This window comes from Polyodon spathula, chromosome 15, assembly GCF_017654505.1.
Source record: "Polyodon spathula isolate WHYD16114869_AA chromosome 15, ASM1765450v1, whole genome shotgun sequence".
NCBI classification, from domain to species: Eukaryota; Metazoa; Chordata; class Actinopteri; order Acipenseriformes; family Polyodontidae; genus Polyodon; species Polyodon spathula.
In genome coordinates this window covers 26,053,206-26,074,453 of record NC_054548.1, presented here as the reverse complement: position 1 = coordinate 26,074,453, position 21,248 = coordinate 26,053,206, and the positions used below count along the sequence as shown (strand labels likewise).

General features: G+C 38.2%; 1 pseudogene; it reads right to left on the bottom strand.

Annotated features, from left to right (window-relative positions):
* LOC121327785 overlaps positions 1-21,248 on the bottom strand; it is a 55,802-nt pseudogene that overhangs the window by 5,127 nt on the left and 29,427 nt on the right.

Below are 21,248 nucleotides of genomic sequence, written 5' to 3'. Positions count from 1 at the left end.
CTTCCTGAGACAGAGATACACTTCCTTATACCCTGTAATCCTGTTGCAAGTCTTGTGTTAACATGGCGCAACACCATAACAATAGATGGTAGATCAAATTCCCATTCTTTATCATTTATTATTCAAAAAGAACAAAGTTAAAAATCAAGCAATGTTTTGGCCATACGGCCTTCAACAGGCTGTAGTGAATAAACAAAGCACACACCATTAAATACAGCAACACTTGAGCTCAATTAGTTAATTAACGATGCAATCATTGAAAATTAGCAATTCAAATACTCATAATAAGTGCAAACAATGCTATTCCAATACAACACAAATATTTGAAGACATGCATACCGATATTTACTTCTCTTCAAATTTTATTTTATTCTATTTCCATATATATATTAGCTCAAAGAGCCAGCTGACCAACGTTTCAATATGTTGTACATATCTTTCTCAGGGGATATAGATAGATATGTATCATTCGATCTCCATGAATTCCAGTTTACCACTATCTTAACCAAATCAACTAATATTCCTGACAGCTAATAAATAGCTAATTTTGAATAATGGCTCCGTTTTTATGATATGGGCTATTTTTGTAAACATGGGGACTCTTTTAAAACAACCAAGAGTAATCCAAGTAAGAACTAAAAACCTACCAGATTGGCCACCACTATGGTGTCTCGTATAAGGGGGGCAATTTTTACTATAACCCACTGGGGGGGTGACCCACTTGTCACATTGAAGCAGTGCCCTTCAAGCAGCGGGTACTCCTATTCTGCTTTCACAATGCCGTCAATCTGAAAACGTACCACAAGTACCAGATTACCATGTTGAATCTTACTGGACTCTTAAGTTAATATTTTTACCATAAGTTAACTGCTATATGTCGAACTTTCACTTAAAGGGTACATTAGGACCTTTTGATTTTATTGCGTTACATTTTCCATCACCCTCCTGCTCACTGGTAAATCCATCTCAGTTGCATATGTGAGCAGAAGGATGATGGTAAATGTAGTTCTGAGAGCTCCATGCGGGTACATGGGAAGCCATCTTGAGGCACGGAATTCAATTTTAAAAAGTTTTAAAAAGTGGTCAAAATGTAAAATAAATAAATAAATAAATAAATAAATAAATTACACACACCTTACGTAAGCAGTTGTAGCAACACATGGAAACATGTAACACAATAAAATAAAAAGGTCCTTATGTACCCTAATTGTAATTATTTACTGTATTCTTTATTTTGCTCTTATTTGAATTTGATCTTTTTTGCTACCGATTTTAATTGTACTTTACAACTGCTCTTATCTGTAATATGATACTTTGCACCATGATATTTTGTAACAACTGTAAAGTCGCCCTGGATAAGGGTGTCTGCTAATTAATAAATAAATAAATAAATAAATAATAATGCTAATTACTTGCAGAATAGTTAAATCACTGATATACAAGCAGTTAAGTTATATAATCCTGGATCGGTTCAGTAGCTGGTTTTCAATCAGAATGCAAAATGTTGCTTAATGAAGTAGACCACCTTCCTGGCTTAGAGATTTTCACTTTTAAAAGGTTTAAGGTGTGGTTAGACATAAATACATATTTTGTACCTATTTTTTTGTTCGTTAATTATTAATAAGTCTGAACTTTTTTCTTGTACTTGCTTTAATCAACGTTACCCTTTCAACAGTCAGGGTTTTCATTTGCAAATATATCTACAGTCCCACCCTAAAATAAATAAATAAAGCCACAATTATTCTACAATAAGTTTCTTCAAGAAGAGATCCAGCTTGTTCCCTCCTGCAGGTGGATGTTATCAAGGTCATGTGAGCTTTGCACAGCTTCCACCAACCAGCTCTCTGGTGTGATCATGTGGAGCGTGAGAAGAGGAGATTTAGGCATTTCTAGAAACTTTGCTACAGGCCCTGGAGACAGGTTGTTACTGTTGTTAAGTTAAGTTACATTATCAGGCTGTGTCCCTGTCTACAAACTCAAATAAGCATTTTGGGTGAGGCTGGCCAATACTCTAATCAAGTCGTGTTTTGTCATTGTGGCAGCGTGGCAGGAAAAGCCACACTGGAAAGGATATGTGTGTATATGTGGGGAGTATTGGGTGGCAGGGAGGGAGTTAAAATCCTCCCTGCAAACATATGTGGGAATGTGGCTGGAGCCGTCAATTCAATACATGTTTAAAAGATTAATTAGGCTCCAGCCTCAGGGGTATAAATAAGGTGATGGATGTTAGTTAGAATTGTGTTGGTGAAGGAATAGTGCGGTGGATGGTGTGTTTTGTTTGTTTGGAAAGTGTAAATAAATGTGTGTGTAAGCGCTTGGCTACAGCTTCCTGGTCTCTGAGTCTCCTTGGCAACGTGCAACCTGTCACAGTCATGTTTAAAATCAAGATGCCAGACTCAATCCAATTAACTTTTTTAGCTGGGTAAGCATTTTGATAATATATAAATCCACGCTATAAACAGATCAAAATGTGAAATTCTGTTTATTTGGAATAAATCTAAGGGTCCTAAAATTGCAAGGCATGATTTGAAATTATAATGCATTGCAGATACTTAAAACGTAAATACTTGAAAAATCTTAAATTGTTAGGGAATAATTGGATAAAACATGTTACAATCATTACTTGTGTTAGTCAGCACAAAACAAAGTGCCATCTCAGTTGCCCTTGTTATTACACTTATTGAACTGACAAACTACAACCTCAGTTTACACGCAGAGAGATTTTTTACATTTATTGAATGCAAGACGGAAATATGCAGGGTCAAATAAATGGGGCCTGGTTTTCATAAAATACTTGAAGAACAGCTGTGGCTCAACTGAGCACCACCTGACTGCAGCAAATATTAGGAAGGGGTTTTATTACCATATTTGCTGTCGCAGTTGACAATTTCACAAGAACTCGAATAAACTGAATAAAAGCAAGATTACCTGTACCTCTGGCAATGTGTATAAGGCTTTAATGGTTATTGGCACCACTCAACCAATATTTATCTTACAATGCAATTGCTAAGTGACACTACCCTTTACACTGGTCATTAGCCATCTTAATATTCACTTCCAGGATTGTAAAATAATTATGTTGGTATGAAGAGAGTAATATTTTCTTTCACATAGCTATTACTTGCAATTGAAAGATTACAGGTACTGTATACATAAGCCATCAGAAGAAAGCTGCATTTATGTATAGGTAAGATGATTGGATTTCTAGTTCAGCGTTTTCTATTCCAGTAATGTTGAGATTTCTTAAAATGCAGATCTCCCTTTAGCCAGGAGGAGGATCTTTATAAATATACCGGAAATTGACATTTTCATTAGGGAAGGAGGTGCTTGGATAAAGTTTGTCCTATGTTCAAAGAATATATAATTTTCACACATTCAATAGTCCTTTGGCTTTACCTGAACTTTAATTAATCTGGCTCAATGCAAGGAATGAGGGAGCCAGAATACAATAAAGTTAATAAACAACTCTGGTGTTTTTGCAGCATGTTATTAGTTTTAGTTCAGATGGCCTGCGAGGCAGAGACTTGTGTAAAAATACCACTGACCCATGGGTGCTTGCGCACATAAACAGAGTTTATTATATTCTGCTGCTTACCTCTTCAGAGGCCTCTCCGAAAGCTTGGGCTTGCAGTTCATAAACACCCGCAGGTTCATATTGATGACTTGGCCAAGTCTCTGAAGGAGAAAGGGTTTCACTTACTTGAGAGATAGTAATAAATACTGCTATATATTAAGCTTTGGGATGTTGTTTAGCACAGAACGTTTTGCAAATATGTAAACTTCACTAGCTAAGGTGAAGTTAACGTAATCCTTCTAGGAAATAACTGCAATAGAAAACATGATTTAGAAATGCCAGCTGTTTACAATTGAGCAACAATAAAGGAGCATTATAATACCAATCTTTGGGAAACTTTGGTGTACACTAAATATCAGAAGACCTATTCTATTGAAATGTTGTCACAGTCCCTAATTATGGGATACTGTTGCTGAGTGACATCAAAAGAGTACATTAAAAGGTATTCTTCTCAAATCAAATACAGTTCTTTTTCTGATTAATTTAGTCAGAAATAGTGTTTATTTCACTTAAAATTCACTATGTTCATTGTAATGGTTATGTGAAGAAATATGTCCCTTTTGAATGTTTAGTCTGCCATTACTTTAAGTCCGCTAAATATGAATGTATGTTTTTCTAAGCAGTGTTTATTTGTTTTTTTTTTAAACTATTGCTGGTTTATTGAATTATATTTAATATACAATTTTGTTAAACTCTAAACATTCCTACAATACTCTAATAGGAGATGATGGTAAACAGTATCTGGCAAACCAAACTCACATATATTGTTAAATCTTTCACTAGCCCATGAATTCAATTCCACAATTACGAATTCTCATTTTGCCTTGCTACCCAAACCATTCATGTAAAAATACAAATCATAAGCTGTGACAGCATTTGGGATATGGAAATTGGTGGTCTGAAAACTGCTCTGTACAGGAGTTTTAAGAGCACCAGGTCAATTTTATTTGTAATGAAATGCTAATATTGTTGTTTCTTACATTCCTTTTGCAGTGATTTTCAATATGATGTTTATCTGTAGTTTTTTCTAGAATGAGTGCAATAAAACATATTCAATTGTAATGGCATGCAAAATTACCTTGTGCGTTAGTGCACTTGTCTTTCTACACAGTGCTAAATCTATTAGAAAAAAAGCACAATGTTATTTAGTATTTTTAAAATGTAGTAACCTTAGAGAGACACATGAAGGTTTCTCGGCAGCAATATTTGTTTTATATTCTACTCTCTTTGGGGGTATATAATTAGATTGTTTACATCTAATATATTTACTCTGTATTTACTCTGTGTTGAAGGTTTGACTTTCATTGTGATATTATTGGAAAGTTATTATCAATAAATGACACCTAACTGCATTTAAATGCCTTACTTAATTACAGTCAAAGGTTTAAGAGTAGAGTTTAGCAGGCTGGGAAATACAGTAGGCAGTTATATTGCCATTTGGGAGCAGAGTTACAGCTTGGTCCTGTAGTTGTTTTCAGTTTGTAAGGAGTGGTGGTGGGAGAAGCACAGTGGTTCTTTTGTTTTTATTAGAGTACTTCACTATTTCAAAAAATACATGGCCACATGAATACCTGTTAACAAAGAAGTAACACAGGTGCATATATAACGTCCTGTAACATTCATTGAACGTGTAACCTAATATGCATGCTGGATCTGTGCACTTTAATACCCAACTCTGACATTAAGTTATTTCTATTGTACATGTATTTTTTTGTGTTCAGAAACCCAAGGGAATCATGTATTTTTATTTTTTAGGAAGTGATTTATATTATCAGAATATAAATTGTGAACTCCCTGGGGCCGTAGTGTTGGAATTGGACACTGGCTCAAAAAAAAAAAAAAAAAAAAAAAGTGTTAAGTCTGGCATCATCGTTGCTTCAGTCTACAGTAGTCAGTTCTGAGGGTGCTATCATTTTTTATTATTATTGATAATCCAATGATATGTATAATCCGTCCAAAAACGTGCCAGGTGTACAAAACACAGTCAAGTTAGCATAAAGGTTAAAAAGAAATGAGACACAATGCAGTATTGCAGTGGGAACTAGTAGCCACAGGAATATCAAAGTGGGGCCCATTTGTAGATATCGTATGTTTACATGGCTGGACCCTTTGTGCTAACTTGGCAGTTTCTGTACCAGTTTTAGAAACCGTGTACCTGATACATGATCACATTGCTTTAGAGCCGCTAGGCCATGAGGTCTTCTTTATTTTATATAACCAAACTTGGATATCTGCAACCAAGGGGCCATATGAACTTACTGCGTATGTGAATTCCATCAAAAAACATGGACAGAAAAAATAAATACAAGTGGTACAGAGCTTAAACAAATTGCATTCCCTTATCATTCCCCACAAGAATCCCGAGTTGGTCTTTCACTGGTCTTTGTGTTTACTGGACATTGCACAGAAAAGTAATGAGTTCTTAAGATTAATAAAGGCGCCACTTTCTGGGTATCCTCTTCTCGAGGTGATAGCTGTACTACACTGGAATACAACAAACCAGAAAGATTACAATGGTAAGGTGTGTTTGGCTTACAAATATGAACAGGACACTAGATGGTTTGAACTGCATTCCTGCAGTTGTATTTATAATCAAAACATTTGTAGTGAAACTCCCATCTGTTTCAGAAGCACACCGAAGATGACAATTTTGAGCACTTTCCATCATTAAAAGCTGTTGTCGACAATTTTTCCAATGAAAGCACGCATAAATCAATGGGAAATTATGTTTCTAATATGTCAGCCTTAATTGCCGAGTTTGAGAAGCGGTTTGAATATTTCAGTGATTGACAAGGACATTCAAATGTTCTCTTTTCCTTTCACAGTCAATATCGATCAAAGTGATTGAAGTGCAGTGTGACGACATGATTCACAGCCACCATCAAGAGCAGCCTCTGACAGGATCTTACAAAAACTTCGACAAGACCTGTTTCCTTCAACTGAGAAGACATGCAGAAAAGAGATCTAGTGTAACCGATGACCCTCTCCAAGACATACTGCGACTCCCAAGCACAAATCTCACACCAGGTATCACCCAGATACTCAAGTCCAAGCCTCAGTTGCACAGGTTGCATTAAAACATTGTAACCTACAGCGTAATGGATGTATAATACCTACCTTTTTTTTTTTTTTTTTTTTTTTTTTTTTAAATCAGATGATGAAACATTATACATGTGCATATTTTACTACACCTAAGTTTGCTAATAATATCACATGTAGAATGTGCAGTTTGTAATAAAGGTTATGTGGCCCGCTGCTCATAGCATGTTTGTCAATACGGCCCTTAATGCAAAAAGTCTGGACACCCTTGTTGATTCTATTTTAAAACAAAGCTGCGTGGCCTATTTCTATGCCCTAGACATTGACCTTGTGTAACATTGTGCATAAGTAAAAAAAAATAAAATGGACCCCAAATCAAATAACCATATGAAAAGTAAATTAAAAAAAAATTAAATAAATGTTCATGATATACAGTACATCCAGAAAAAGGGGAGGGGCTAAACAAGGTCCAGTGTGATGCAGTGGTTCAAGAAAAGGGCTTGTAACCAAGAGGTCCCTGGTTCAAATCCTGGCTCACTCACTGCCTCACTGTGTGACCTTGAGCAAGTCATTTAACCCCCTTGTGCTCCATCTTTTTGGGTGATATGTTGTTGTAAGTGACTCTGCAGTTTGTACCTAGTTCATACACCCTAGTCTCTAAGTTGCCTTGGATAAAGGCATCTGCTAAACAAACAAATACAACAGCAAAGTTCAGGTCCTATATAGCATTATATCAGCGGGCTTGAGTAGAGTTCTGACAAGGAGTACATGCTGGGTGTAGTTAAAACGTTGCAATCAGAAAGGACCAAGGAAAGCAGTAAACTGTAGAATTTGTATTTAATTTCTTACCTCAGTTCATCTTTAATAAACCTGACATCTCTCCTGGTTTCTCCCTTGATCACCTATGTCAAGAATGCATCCACTTTCATAACCAAATCACTGAACCTGTATACAAATACAATACAAGTTGTTTATCTGCAATATAGAAAACAGCATAATTTCAACTGTTTAAAACATATTTCATATCAGTTTTTTTTTTTTTTTTTTTTTTTTTTTTGTAAAGAAATGCTTCAGGTAATGGAGAACACATTTGGTATACATATTATTTTGTACCTAATTACTGCACTAGAGAGATGGGCAAATGGCTGGACAGAATTTGTCCTTGCAATCTCTGGTATAATATATACTATTAAACATAAAAGCCAAAAAAGAATGGACTGAGACACATTTAAATATGAAAGAGTTTCAGACATCATTGTTGCTTGTCAATTACTTTTAATGACAGCAGCTATCCATCTCTCATGGTAATTTTTGACTCAATCTGCAATAGTTTTTTTCTATAACAGGAAAAGCCTGTTTGTTATGTGGCTTGATAAAGGTGAGGGGTTGCAGTCTCATTTTGATGCAGGAAGCTGGAAGAGACACTGCAGAAAAAAAAGTTGTTTCCAGTTAGGAGAAGGTGAACATAATCCATAGCTAATAAACTTAAGAAATAGTGTAATGCACTTTTATTAGAAAAAACATAAAAAGAGAAAAGAATATCATCATACTTTTTTGCTTGATTTTAACTTTGATCTTCTCTGCGGAACTGCTAAAAGTTATTTTTCCCAACAAATGAAAACACTATGTAACACAATTTTTGTTCCTGGGTAGTAAGTGTTATTTCCTAATTGCTTATGCCTCAAAAGTATAGAAAATGGCTATTATTCCCCACAGACTTTGCTTTTGTGACCAGAACAGGTAAATTTCTAAATATCACTATCTCCAATGAGAAAACGGGCGAATTTGTGTCTTTTCGTTCACATAAAGTCAGAAAAAAACAACATATGAATCCAAATTAACATGTATTTATACTAAAGTAATGCAAAAATGACTACAAAAGATTTAGAAGTGAGTAGTTTTTCAAGATTTACGATTATACTGTAAATTTACAGTATAATCGTAAATCTCGAAAAACTACTCACTTCTAAATCTAAATTTTTTGAGATTTACGATTATACTGTAAATTTAAAAAAAATTGTTACACGGTGAAATCTTCTGCATGAAATTCTTAATTTTCTTCAAACGGTCACAAAACCTAGCGACAATAAAGAGAATCATTAGATCACTCATCATTTCTTTAAAGAAAAAATAAAACCAACATCTTAATTATCATATTGAAAGAAAAACACCTCTCAACCATTACTTCAAACACTTAAATCAGGAGGAAAAAACTTAAGTTAACTTTAGTTAGTCCAAGATTAGCGCTGATCAGTGTGTGTGAATCCAGACCTAGATGTTCAGGTTTTATTTAATCAACGCACAGCGCTTGTACCTGCCATATGTGACAAAACCATTTTGGAATCTCCACTGTATGTCAAGCATTCTTGATTTCGACGAGGAGAGCTAGTGATAGGATCAATAGTCTGTCATACTGCCCTACTTTGACTCCATCACATTTGCGGAGTTGCATTGAGAAAGTATTTTCTATCACTCTGACTATCACATTTGCAGAGTTGCACTGAGAAAGTATTTTGTATCACTCTGACTATCTCATTTGCAGAGTTGCATTGAGAAAGTATTTTGTATCACTCTGACTATCATATTTGCAGAGTTGCATTGAGAAAGTATTTTGTATCACTCTGACTATCTCATTTGCAGAGTTGCATTGAGAAAGTATTTTGTATCACTCTGACTATCATATTTGCAGAGTTGCATTGAGAAAGTATTTTGTATCACTCTGACTATCATATTTTTAGAGTTGCATCTTGCACTTGCTGATTAACACCTGCAAATAAAAGGGAACTTTTGTTTTACTTGAAAGAGTCTTGTGGATTTATGATTTTCAACACTTAAGATTGCACCCTTCATACTGTTCTTCACGCCTCTATATTGAACTTTAAATACTTCCCTATCAAAAATGCTATAGTACTTTCCTCCAGGTAAATTGTGCCCTTTGAATATATGAATATATTCTGATGCAATAAAGAAGATCAAATTCTATGAATGTGAGCTTCAAGATTTTTAAAAAAAAAAAAAAAGCACTTAAAAAAAGGATATGTTGGTTGTAGGATCTAGGGTAGCGTCTCACAGGGCGGTATCCCGCTAGTGGGGCAATGTGACCTTAGTCTAGTCCTGTGTTAATAGACTTACAAGGACTTACCCATCCATTGATCACAACAGCCACCTGACCACGCAGCAGCTTGAAAACGCCTTGGCAGAACAACTGTTGAGTATGGATGAAATCCACTCCCAGGGTGTTGTGCTCCTTCGCAAAGCCATCGTTACCCATTCCATAAAGAAGCAGTAATTAATCATTCCTGGCGATTAAATGCATATCTGTTGTTCTGCAGGAGATGATGTATTACTCATTTCCAAACATTCACTAGGCCTGCTCTCCAGTTGTACTTGTACAGCCTGCTGAAAACAAAGATTACTCCAGTACATGAAATATGCAGGCAGAGGATTACTTATTTATTGACTGTGTTTTAAAATGTAAGCAAACTGGCATGAAACCATTTAAAAATAATTATTTTATACATAGACGCAAAGCTATGAGGATTCATAAAACTAAATCAAATGTGATTAATCAATGGTGACACTTCTTCTTGGTTTAATCTTCTGTGGACCAGTAAATACGCTATTTATTTTATCATTCTCATGTTCTTTAAAAGTCAAATGTAATTAGTATGAATACAGGATTAGTTGTGACAAATGGTTTTGTTAATATGGTTAACATATTAAACAATTAAACATGTTTTCTGAAAGGTAAAAAGGAGCCAACAATATTCTACAGAAAATACACCCATCAAATCAAAAACAAATACTACCAAACTGTAAGATTTGGTCACCAAATCAAAATTAGATTTTTGTTTTATAGTAATAAGCACCACAGTTGGGATTTAAAAAAAAAAAAAAAATTGAAATAAAAAAAGAATAATAATCCATAACACAGTATATTAAGGATAACGCTCATTTTAATTAGGTATGTCTAGATATGTAAAATAGCATATTGCTGTAATTAATCCTAACTTTAAAATAATTTAATCTATTTTTAAATTACATTTTCTATGGATATTTTATGTCATTTCTATATATACTGTTGTACTGAAATATAACCGCAAGTTATTAATGAAGTACTATAACAGGAGGAGTTTTTAGGGGCGAGAAACCTGGGCATTTGGAATCAGCTCATTCATTTTGTACTAACCTGGATGACTAAATCCTTCATTTTAGTTCTTTGGGCAAGTGCTTGTACACTTTCTTCCTTTGAGTTTCATTACGAAATGAAACGCCTCCTTTATTTTCTGTGTGAGGACAGCTGCCATAATAGCCCTTGCAATCACAGTGTTCTCTTCTGTGGGTTTGGCGGCTGGGTTACTCACCACCCCCATACGAGTGTTACTACTGCTTTCCTGTAAATATTTAAAATTAATAAGAAGTAGGTTGTGTGACCAGCTGTGAATAACTAGATCTTTCTTTCAGTCACAAGTGAACAGAGTTTGATAGTCTTAGTGCAGTCCACAGTGCACGACTTCTCATCAAGATTCCAGTTAGCCAAGTCCTGATTACAACCAACACTGACAAGTTAAAACCTGCAGTAGAATTGGAAAAGAAAAATTAGCACCTCTAAGCTTTGCAACCTTTCCATATTGACTGCTCACTCTGAAATCGGTGCAAATCTCAGCATTTACAGTATTGGCTGCAAACCAGCCAAAGGCATTTGCCAGTCTTGATTCATACTGCTCAACGCACTTCATTTCAGTGCTGCATGCTGTGTACAAATAAATAGACAATATGGCACACATGGTGACTAATCTGTAGCCGTCTTCATTATTTTAAAAATGTATTATTTTATATATTTGTATTTTTAAATGATATAAATTGTGTATTGAATTGTTTTGAAGGCGTGTTTTGGTTTTGATTTTGTTTGTTGATTTAAGTGTGTATTTTTATGCGTGCTGCTTTTTAACACGATCCCAAGACAATATTAGTCGAATTGTTACCCCCTCCCATAGTATTTAACATTATGAATCACGGGACTTGTAAACTGGCTATGTATGGGGGTCTTTTAATTAATGTTATTGCATGCACCTGGGAGTGTTTGCGATTGTTTTCCCTATTTAAGAGAACTTTTTGTAGCAGGGGCTGAGACACTAAGGAACGTGAAGCAGACGGGAAAGTGAGACACAGTATTTTTAGTCTTTGTTTTTAAACTGATATGGTGGCTACCTATTAGGTTTTTATATTCTCGTTATTTTAAAATTATAAAAGCATTTGACAGTACAGCTTTCTCTTAAGGTACAAATGTATAAACAGTATCAACTATAGAAGGTAGGAGTTGGAGGCAACTGTTGAGTGGGAGCGACTGTAGCTAGTTTGCATATTTCTGGTTGGAATCGATTTGTGTTTGGTCACTTGCGTTTTTTTTCTTCATTTTTGTTTGTAGTGATTATTTTAAGCGTGGAGACGTTTTCCTGGTTTGATCCAGCGCCTGATTGTCTGCTACAGGAGGATGCTGGACATATTTTTTTCTGCACATTGGACTGCACCTTTTTAAAATTTCTTCGAATGGATATTGGAGTTTGCGGGACACTAGTTTTGTTATTGTTATAGCACATTTTGTGTTTATTTATTGCTACTTTGGCTTCCAGTCAACCGAGGGGGCCCTACCTATTTTCTTTTGTTACTTTGGCTCCTAGCCGAGTGGTGGAATCTCTTATACTTGTGTGTGTGTGATAGTTTTTGTTTGTGCAATAAAACTCACTGTTATATCTACCCTTGAAAGCTGTCTCTCGCACTCCTGCTTGGTATCAGGTTTTGCAACACACTCCAAACTAGTCGGTATTCAAACCTGTGGTGGGTGGGGAATAAATTGTCATCTTAATATTTCTTATATTGTATCTAGGGTCCTAGTGCCCTGCAAAACACAGGTGGCGTTGATCAGCAGACTACATTAGTTACATTGGGTGACTGTGACAGAAATACAATGAGTTCTGGTGATAAATCTCCCTCCCAATCTGTGAGGGCGCTAAAGAATGGGAGTAGAAGCCTCTGTTGCAAGACTGTATTGACCTGAAAGGTAAACGAGGGGCAGCTGCAATAAGGCAGCTGCAACCGTTTACCTAGATGTCATACGGGAGTACATATAGGAACCAGGGTAACGCTGATCTTTTCCTTCGTTTGTGTTAACATTAGGAGTAACCAGCCGGGACATAGGGCCAGGTCATGTCCTGCTGCCATGGAGTGTGATGTGGCTGCGTGCAACTGGGCACTTGGAACTGGTAAGCATGGGGAAAACAGTCGGGAGGGGCTCTGTCTGATTGACGTGGTTTTAGGGAATGTGAAAACCCACACGTTAGTGGACACAGGGTGTGAGCAAACCTTGATTAGGGCAGCTCTCTTGGGCGGTGTGTCGTGGCGGCCACAAGGTCAGGTGGCCATCTCCTGTAGGACCGATAAAACGTCACATAGTAGTCGGGGTGATAGAAAGGTTGCCACACCCAGTTATTCTGGGCCAAGACTGGCCAAAATTCAAACAATTGGTGCAAATAACGGCAGTCTCAGCCACACATGTAAATATGGCAGAAAAAAAAAGAATGGATTGGTGATGTGTTTCCTTTTCACACTGAAATGTTTTCCCCTCTATTCCATCCTAGAAAAACAAATAAGAAGAGATGGACTGCGAAATGGGAGGGAGCGTCTTTGAGACAAGGCTGGGGTCTGGTGGGAGAGTGCTGCAATGGTAACAAACACCAGTCGAAGGGAGTGGGAATGCAGTGTGACCTAGAGAGCGAGGTTACTGGGCCGACTAGGGCAGAGTTTATTCCAGCCCCTCTCAATGTACCGGACCTGTGGTACTCAAGCGCGGACATAGTGTGGGGCCAACATAACGACCCGTCACTGGTGCACGCTTGGGGGCAGGTCCAGTCCATTGAAGGTAAGGATGTTGATGGCGCTGGGGCGCTAGTGTATCCACACTTCAGTATAAAGGGGGAATTACTGTAAAGGGTAAACCTAGCCATGGACACAGGACAGCCTGTAACACAATTGTTGGTTCCCCTGTCTTGTCAGACCGAGGTCATGAGGCTGGCGCATGAGATCCCTTTTGCGGGGCACCTTGGAGCCAAGAAGACGAGGGGACAGATACTGGCTCGATTCTATTGGCTTGGTCTTCATACTGATGTGTCGAGATATGTAGCCACATGCCCAGACTGTCAGCGAGTAGCGCCGGGTCGAGAGCGCCCCGCCCCTTTGGTCCCACTGCCGATTATTTCCACTCCTTTCGAGCTTAAAGTCGATGCTGAGGCAATTCGTAACACAGGAGAAGAAACATTGGGCATCACTTCTTCCCTACCTCCTTTTTGCGGTGAGAGAAGTGCCGCAGAGTTCAACGGGGTTCTCCCCCTTTGAGCTCCTGTACAGCCGGCAGCCTCGCAGCATTCTCGACCTGCTGAGGGGTGGGAGGAGCACAAAGGCTCATCCAAAAATGTAGTGAAGCATGTGCTCCTACTAAGAGATCACCTGGATTTGGTCGGTCGTTTGGCCCAAGACAACCTCAGATCTGCTCAGCACCGACAGCAGCAGCATTGCAACAAAAATGCACGGATTCGAACCTTTCGACCAGGGAACAAGGTAATGCTGCTACTTCCCTCATCAGAGTCAAAACTGTGTGCTAAATGGCAGGGGCCGTATGAGGTGATTCGGACTATAGGGAAAGTAAATTATGAAATTAGACAGCCCGATCGCTGGAATGAACGTGAAAATTACCATGTTAATTTGTTAAAGCCCTGGCAGGCAAGGGAGGTCTTATTTATAGCCCCAGGCAATATGGAGGATGATTTAGGCCCCTGTCCAGAGACCCCAAGCACAAGAACGATTTCAATGGGGGAACAATTGGTTCCGGATCAGCAAAGACAGCTGCGTAAGCTTATTGAGGAGTTCAGCAATGTTTTTTCTGACGTGCCCGGCAGAACAAACTTAGTTGAATGACATTATCTCTCCACCAGGTGTCACAGTGTGAGAGAGACCGTACCGGATCCTGGAAAGTCGATGAAGTGGCGTTCGCAAAGAGGTATGGGATATGCTCGAGCTTCGGTTGATTGAACCTTCCAGGAGCGTTGCAGTCCAATTGTCATAGTAGCCAAGAAAGATGGTACCAGCCACTTTTGCGTGGATTTCAGAAAGGTAAACGCTATTGCTCAATTCGATGCATATCCCATGCCTTGGGTCGACAAACTTTTAGACAGACTGTGAAAAGTGAGGTTTATTTCCACTCTGGACCTAACGAAGGGATACTGGCAAATCCCTTTAACCCGCAGCTCCAGAGAGAAAACCGCATTTTCAACACCAGAAGGGCTGTTCCACTTTAAAACCATGCCGTTTGGGCTACATGGTGCGCCCGCTGCCTTTCAGAGACTGATGGACCAGGTTTTACGCCCACATCATGAATATGCAGCAGCGTATATTGATGACATGGTGATTTACAGCTCCACCTGGCGAGAGCATTTGGCTAGGGTTACAGCCGTTCTTCAGTCTCTAAGGGCAGCCTGGCTGACAGCTAACTTGAGGAAATATGGGTTTGTCAAAACAGAGACTCAATATTTGGGATTCTTAATGGGGAATGGAAGGGTGAGACCTGTGGTCACCAAAATCCAGGCTTTGGTTGATGCAGTGATCCCCAAAACCAAGACTCAGATGAGGTCACTACTGGTCTTAGCCGGTTATTACCGCCGCTTCATCCCCAAGTATGCCACAGTGATTAACCCGTTAGTCGACCTCACCAAAAAGAGTGCTCCAAATTTAATTAAATGGTCAGCCGAGTGTTAGGGTTTTATCCCCGAGTATGCCACAGTGATTAACCCGTTAGTCGACCTCACCAAAAAGAGTGCTCCAAATTTAATTAAATGGTCAGCCGAGTGTCAGGGGGCGTTCGATACGATTAAGCGTACACTTTGCCAGGCCCCCACTCTTATTACTCCAGATTTCACCAACAGATTCATCCTCCACACCGACGCATCGGATGCAGGTTTGGGTGCAGTCTTGTCCCAAAAACTAGCTGGAGTAGAGCACCCGATATTGTACCTGAGTAAAAAAATGTTACCTCGGGAACGTAATTACTCCGTAATCGATAAAGAGTGTCTGGCCATTAAATGGGCTACTCACTCTTTACAATACTACCTGCTGGGACACTCATTTTATCTGGTCACAGACCACACCCCACTCACGTGGTTAAGCACAATGAAGGACAGCAATGCCCGGACAACTCGGTGGTATCTGGCACTGCAGCCCTTCATGTACCACATAGTACACCGTGCAGGGAAAGACCACCAAAATGCGTATTATTTTTCCCAGGAGGGGGAGTAATGGAAAAGGTAGATTTAGCCGAGTGTTCCTTCGGCTCTACTCTGAGCTGTGGGATATGTGACAGAAATACAACGAGTTCTGGTGATAAACCTCCCGACCTGTGAAGGCGCTAAAGCACGGGAGGAGAAGTATCTGGATGGGCTGGCCTGATAGTTAGTTTCCAGGACCGGGAAGTGGGTCAGCCTGGAAAGAAGTGAGACTCTGTTGTAAGACCGTATTGACCTGAAAGGTAAACTGGGGGCAGCTGCAAGTAATAAGGCAGCTGCAACCGTTTACCTAGATGTCATACGGGAGTACATATAGGGGCCAGGGTAACGCTGATCTTTTCCTTCGTTTGGGTTAACGTTAAGAGAGAAGAACTGAGAGAGGAGCTCTCAGAGAATATTTGTGAGAAGTGTTATACTTTTTGTGTGTTATTTCTGTCTGTCTGTAATTGTCTGTCTTTGTCGCACTAATAGACAGTTAACGCATACCTCCGGAGCTGTTGAAAGGAAAGCACTGTCCGGAGCACCACTGCATGAAGCACTTGCACGTTTTCGATCACCCAGGACTGGTGACCGTGCCTTTGTTTTTGGTCGGGACTGTGCCCTTGTTTTCATCATCACCGTGCTTTACACATCATTGTGTATTGCCGGGGATTTATTATTTGATGATCGCCAGACCTGGAGAAAGAGCAATAAAGCACTTATTCACTGAATCACCATTGTCTGATCATCAGTCCTGCACCGCATCACCACTACACCTGTTCCCCTTACCAGCCACTTTCCCACTGTGACACTAGCCATATTTAAGTCAGGGCTGCGAAGGGTCCTGAGACCTTTGGCTGCCCCCATGTGGCAAACACACTCGATGGCAGTCTGGACAGAAGAACATTGCATATCAAAAGCAGGGCAGGCCAATACAGAGGGTCTTCGTAATCTCGTATTAAGCGCATGTTTATTGTGAAATACAATCTAAAACTCCTACAGAAGGCTAGGAGTGTGTAACGAAATAAAGAAGACTGGTGCAAAATCAATGCAGCTGTTATGTGACAGACAGGCATGTCGGCCAGTTAAATAGTTAAATGAAATGATTAATTACAATTTTAGTAATACTTTACACAGTAGTAATACTTTACACAAGTCATACTACGGTAGATACCGTTCTTTACAGAACACTGATTCTGTCCATGTAACAGGTTAAATGTAGATGTATTATATTCATAGCCGTGGAAATTTGCCCTTGCAGAACTGATCAACAATGGCACTGAGTGAAAGGTACATTTGTGTTCCTAATGACATTGGGGGCTTGAATATTGTTGTTTGTTGCATAGAAGTAACATTGACATACTCCCCTAACAACCAGAGAACATAATTATAATGATGCAATGGTGTTGGTCATCTTTCAGAACAAAAGTCTAATGTTGGCGACAGTGATATGATATAAAACAGTGTTGCACAACTCAGGCCATGGAGGGCCGGTGTCTCTCCTGGTTTTTGTTCTAACCATACCCAAAATTAGTTAACTGGACCATCAAGTGCTTATTAGAAGCTTAATTGGTCCAATTATCCACAAACAGGATTGAAGACCACTGCCTTCATTACTTGAATAAGTTCTGACAGCTCTCTACAGTATACTTTGTGCACTTACATTAGGCTGATACAGTATAAAGGGATGATGTAATGCTTCATGTCTGCTTAAGGTAAGAAAGCAAATGAGTGCATGTACAGATTAAAAATATTCGCAAGATTCGTATGATAAAAGTTGCAAAATCAAGATAATTATCATTTTCACCCAGTATAGTGCAACAGGCAGATGACATGATCAGCGTAAAAAGCTATTGTAACAGTATTTAAAAGCAGCCCATTCATCTGCAATCACAATGAGCAAAACAGAAACAATAGAAAGCTAGCCAAAGTCAGTGAAAGCGATCAAACAAAAGGGAAACACGTCCTAAGATATATTTACACGTTAAGTGTAACTTGAATATAACTCACTCAAAAAAAAAAAAAAAAAAGAAGAAATCAATCAAGTCAGCACTGAACAAATTGTCCATGGTGATTAGCCAACCTAACACAGTTAGTATAGGGAGCTGGTGCTTTAAACCTGTGGTCTGATCTGACCAGAAAGTCGAACTGCAGTTACCAGGACTGTATTTGTGCTTGAAAATTATCTTTCCATTTCAAAAAAGCTATAAAAAAGGTGTTAAAGAAGCCCAAAGAAACTTTGAGAAACCTGTTTACTGTGGGCACTGCTATTCTGTGGAGCAACAGGAATCACTAAACTCACCACGTGTTTCAATGCATTAGACAGCTGTCTTCTCCCAGAGGGCATGTCGAAATCAGCAATAACCCAGATGCTCTCCGCGTAAATTATATCCTCATCTAAAAGCAAAAAATAATCAAGTCAACTGTGTATTGCTTCTGGGTAAAACAATTCAACCTATAACAGGCAACTAGAGACAACATGGAAAATTGCATTTAATATAACGCACAATGGTTTAATTTAAGGCTTGGTTACAACAAGATAGATAGCAGAGAATAGTTTTGCCTTGGCCAGTTATAGCAGACAGCTGTGACAACAAATCATTACTTTCTGCCCTGTGAATGAAAAACAATGGTAATTGCTGTAACGCACACTCTACTGTATAAACTATTCATATTTATAAGCAAGCTTCTGTCACATTGTACCTGCCATTACTGAAAGTATACAGGGCTCCTCATTGGGTATAATTCAGGCACTTCAATCTCTCGATCCTGGTTTCTGGTGTCTGCCCATCACCCCCCACACCTTGTGCCCTTTAAGTGGCATTCTTGGTGACACTAACCCCACCCAAGTACCAGTGCTAGGGATAAATATATATATGTTCTTCTCTTAGCGGTCTGTGAACTGCTGGTAATGTTGCTATGGGCAGCTGTCATTTTTCGCACAAGGATTTTCACCCAACTTAATTTCAAATAATAGTTCAATAAACTGGAATGTTCAGTTTTGTTTGATTTTTAGGTCTCTCTCATACTTTGGATTTTGATGTATATTGTTTTTATAGTTACAAGGACTGAAAAAGTGGTTTACATTTGCATCTCATTCAGGGGTTCAGAAGCATTTAAACTTGAAGTGAAGGGGGAGAAATCAACAAAAAACAGAAGGGAGACTACATAAAAATAAGGGCAACAACTCAAGTAAGACACCCATTAAATGTATTTATCTAAATGCTAGAAGTCTCAGAAACAAAATGTTGTAACCTGAAGCTACTACACTAACAAGTAACTACGATGTAATCAGGTGTTGCAGAAACTTGGCTATCCGAGAATGATGGAGACGAATATGATATTAGTGGGTATACACTGTATAGGAAACAGGCAGGACAGAAGAGGTGAGCGGTAGTGCTATACATAAAAAATAGTCCGGAAGCCCAGAGGTTGGTTGTACTAAATAGATCTTGATCTTGATTTTAGTTGTGTTCTACTAAACGGATCAGAGCTCAATCTGAGCTCATATCTTAACTCAAACCTGATCTTGCTTTTGAGCAGGATCAGAACTTTATCCCACTTTTGAAAAATGGAGGAACTAAACGTAATTTGTTTTATTCGAAACCGTCAGACACGTATAAGTCAGGTTTTAAAAGATAGGCAAAACCCTCTTGAGGTTTTCGGGGAAGAAGTTACAAGACAGTACAGATTAACACTGTGTACCATAATTAAATTAACAAACAAGGTCTGATCCTGTTTCGATCTTGTTTCAGACCAAGATCAGCGTGGGATCTGAGCTTCATTGAACGTCTTATAAATGGAGAGATTAAATGTTTTTAGTTTTGAACGAAGGAATAAATAAAATAATATAATTCTTCCATTTAAAACTCAGCTCTGATCCCAATCTGATCCTGCTCTATGGCTGCAAATTAAACCAATGAAACTGTAACACCAATGGTATAATGATATATATATATATATATATATATATATATATATATATATATATATATATATATATATAAACAATGGAGATGTTTCTTGAAATAAGTGCACTGTAGTTAGGTAATTGATCGACATGACGGTAACTTAATAAATTTTCAAATATTTGCAGGATTTCACAAAAATATTTCCCACAGATTATTATACGAAAACGGAGATACTTTAATGTTGTAGAAATCATTAACGTTGTCTGAGTAACAGTGCATTTAAAAGTAGCCATAAATACTAAATGAAGAAAATATCGCTGTCAGTAATAAAACTCTGGTCAATAATATATCAGAGCCTAATACAGTATACCTGACTGAGTGACGAACCCTCCTAACTAAATAGTATCACACACATTTTGTGTGTTGACAAAAACATACTGCTGTTATCATTTTATCAACTACAATTAAATCATTGGTTAATGGTCAATTCCCATTTTTTTTCCTTAATGAGCTTACCTTCTCTGACAGCCTCGATCTCCTCGATCTAGTGCAGTGCTTCTCAAACTCCCTGTGGCTGCTGGTTTTTATTCCAACCGATCTCTCAATTACTTAACTAGACTCTTAATTGAACTGATAATTTGCTTAATTAGACCTTTTTACTTGTTTTCAGCTCTTGAATAGTTGCATATTTGAAGATAGCTGTAACATCTGATAAGTAACTTGAACTGCAACTGCTTAAGAGCTGAAAACATTTTATAAGTTGAAAAAAAAAAAAAAACAACCAGATGTTAGCATTCAATCTGTATATAGAAGCGTTGGATTTTTAAATTATAAACGTAGTAGTTGCTTCTAATAGGTTTCAGTGTGGACAAGATTAAAAAAAAAAAAGTATGGACGTTACTTGTGTCGTTTTAAATTAAACGTATTTGATATTCTGACATTCTGAATCTTTAAATGCGCACCACGAATATTCGCTTCTCATTGGTCATTTTCCCTAGTTACGGCATGGGCAGTGACAGAATCGGATCAAAAAAAATAGGATCAGTGGAGTCTGTTCATGATCCGTTTAGTACAACTCTATCTCAGGATCCAGTTCCAGTGAGTCTGGATCCAATCCTGTTTTTTGATGTCGTTAGTACAACCAGCCCCAGGTGTTAAATCTGGACGAAGAAAACAATCAATATGGGTCAGAATAAAGGACAAAAATTCAAAGGGCATAATAATAGGGGCATGCTATAGACTGCCAAATTCAGATGAGGGGGGCAAAATAACATAACATCATACATTGACATTAGAAATGCATGTAGCAAAGGAGACGCCATACTAATGGGGATTTCTATTTCCCCCATATAAAATAGGAAAACCCCGTGAGGAGCACAGGAGCCGAAATTGAAATGGTGGAAATGACATATG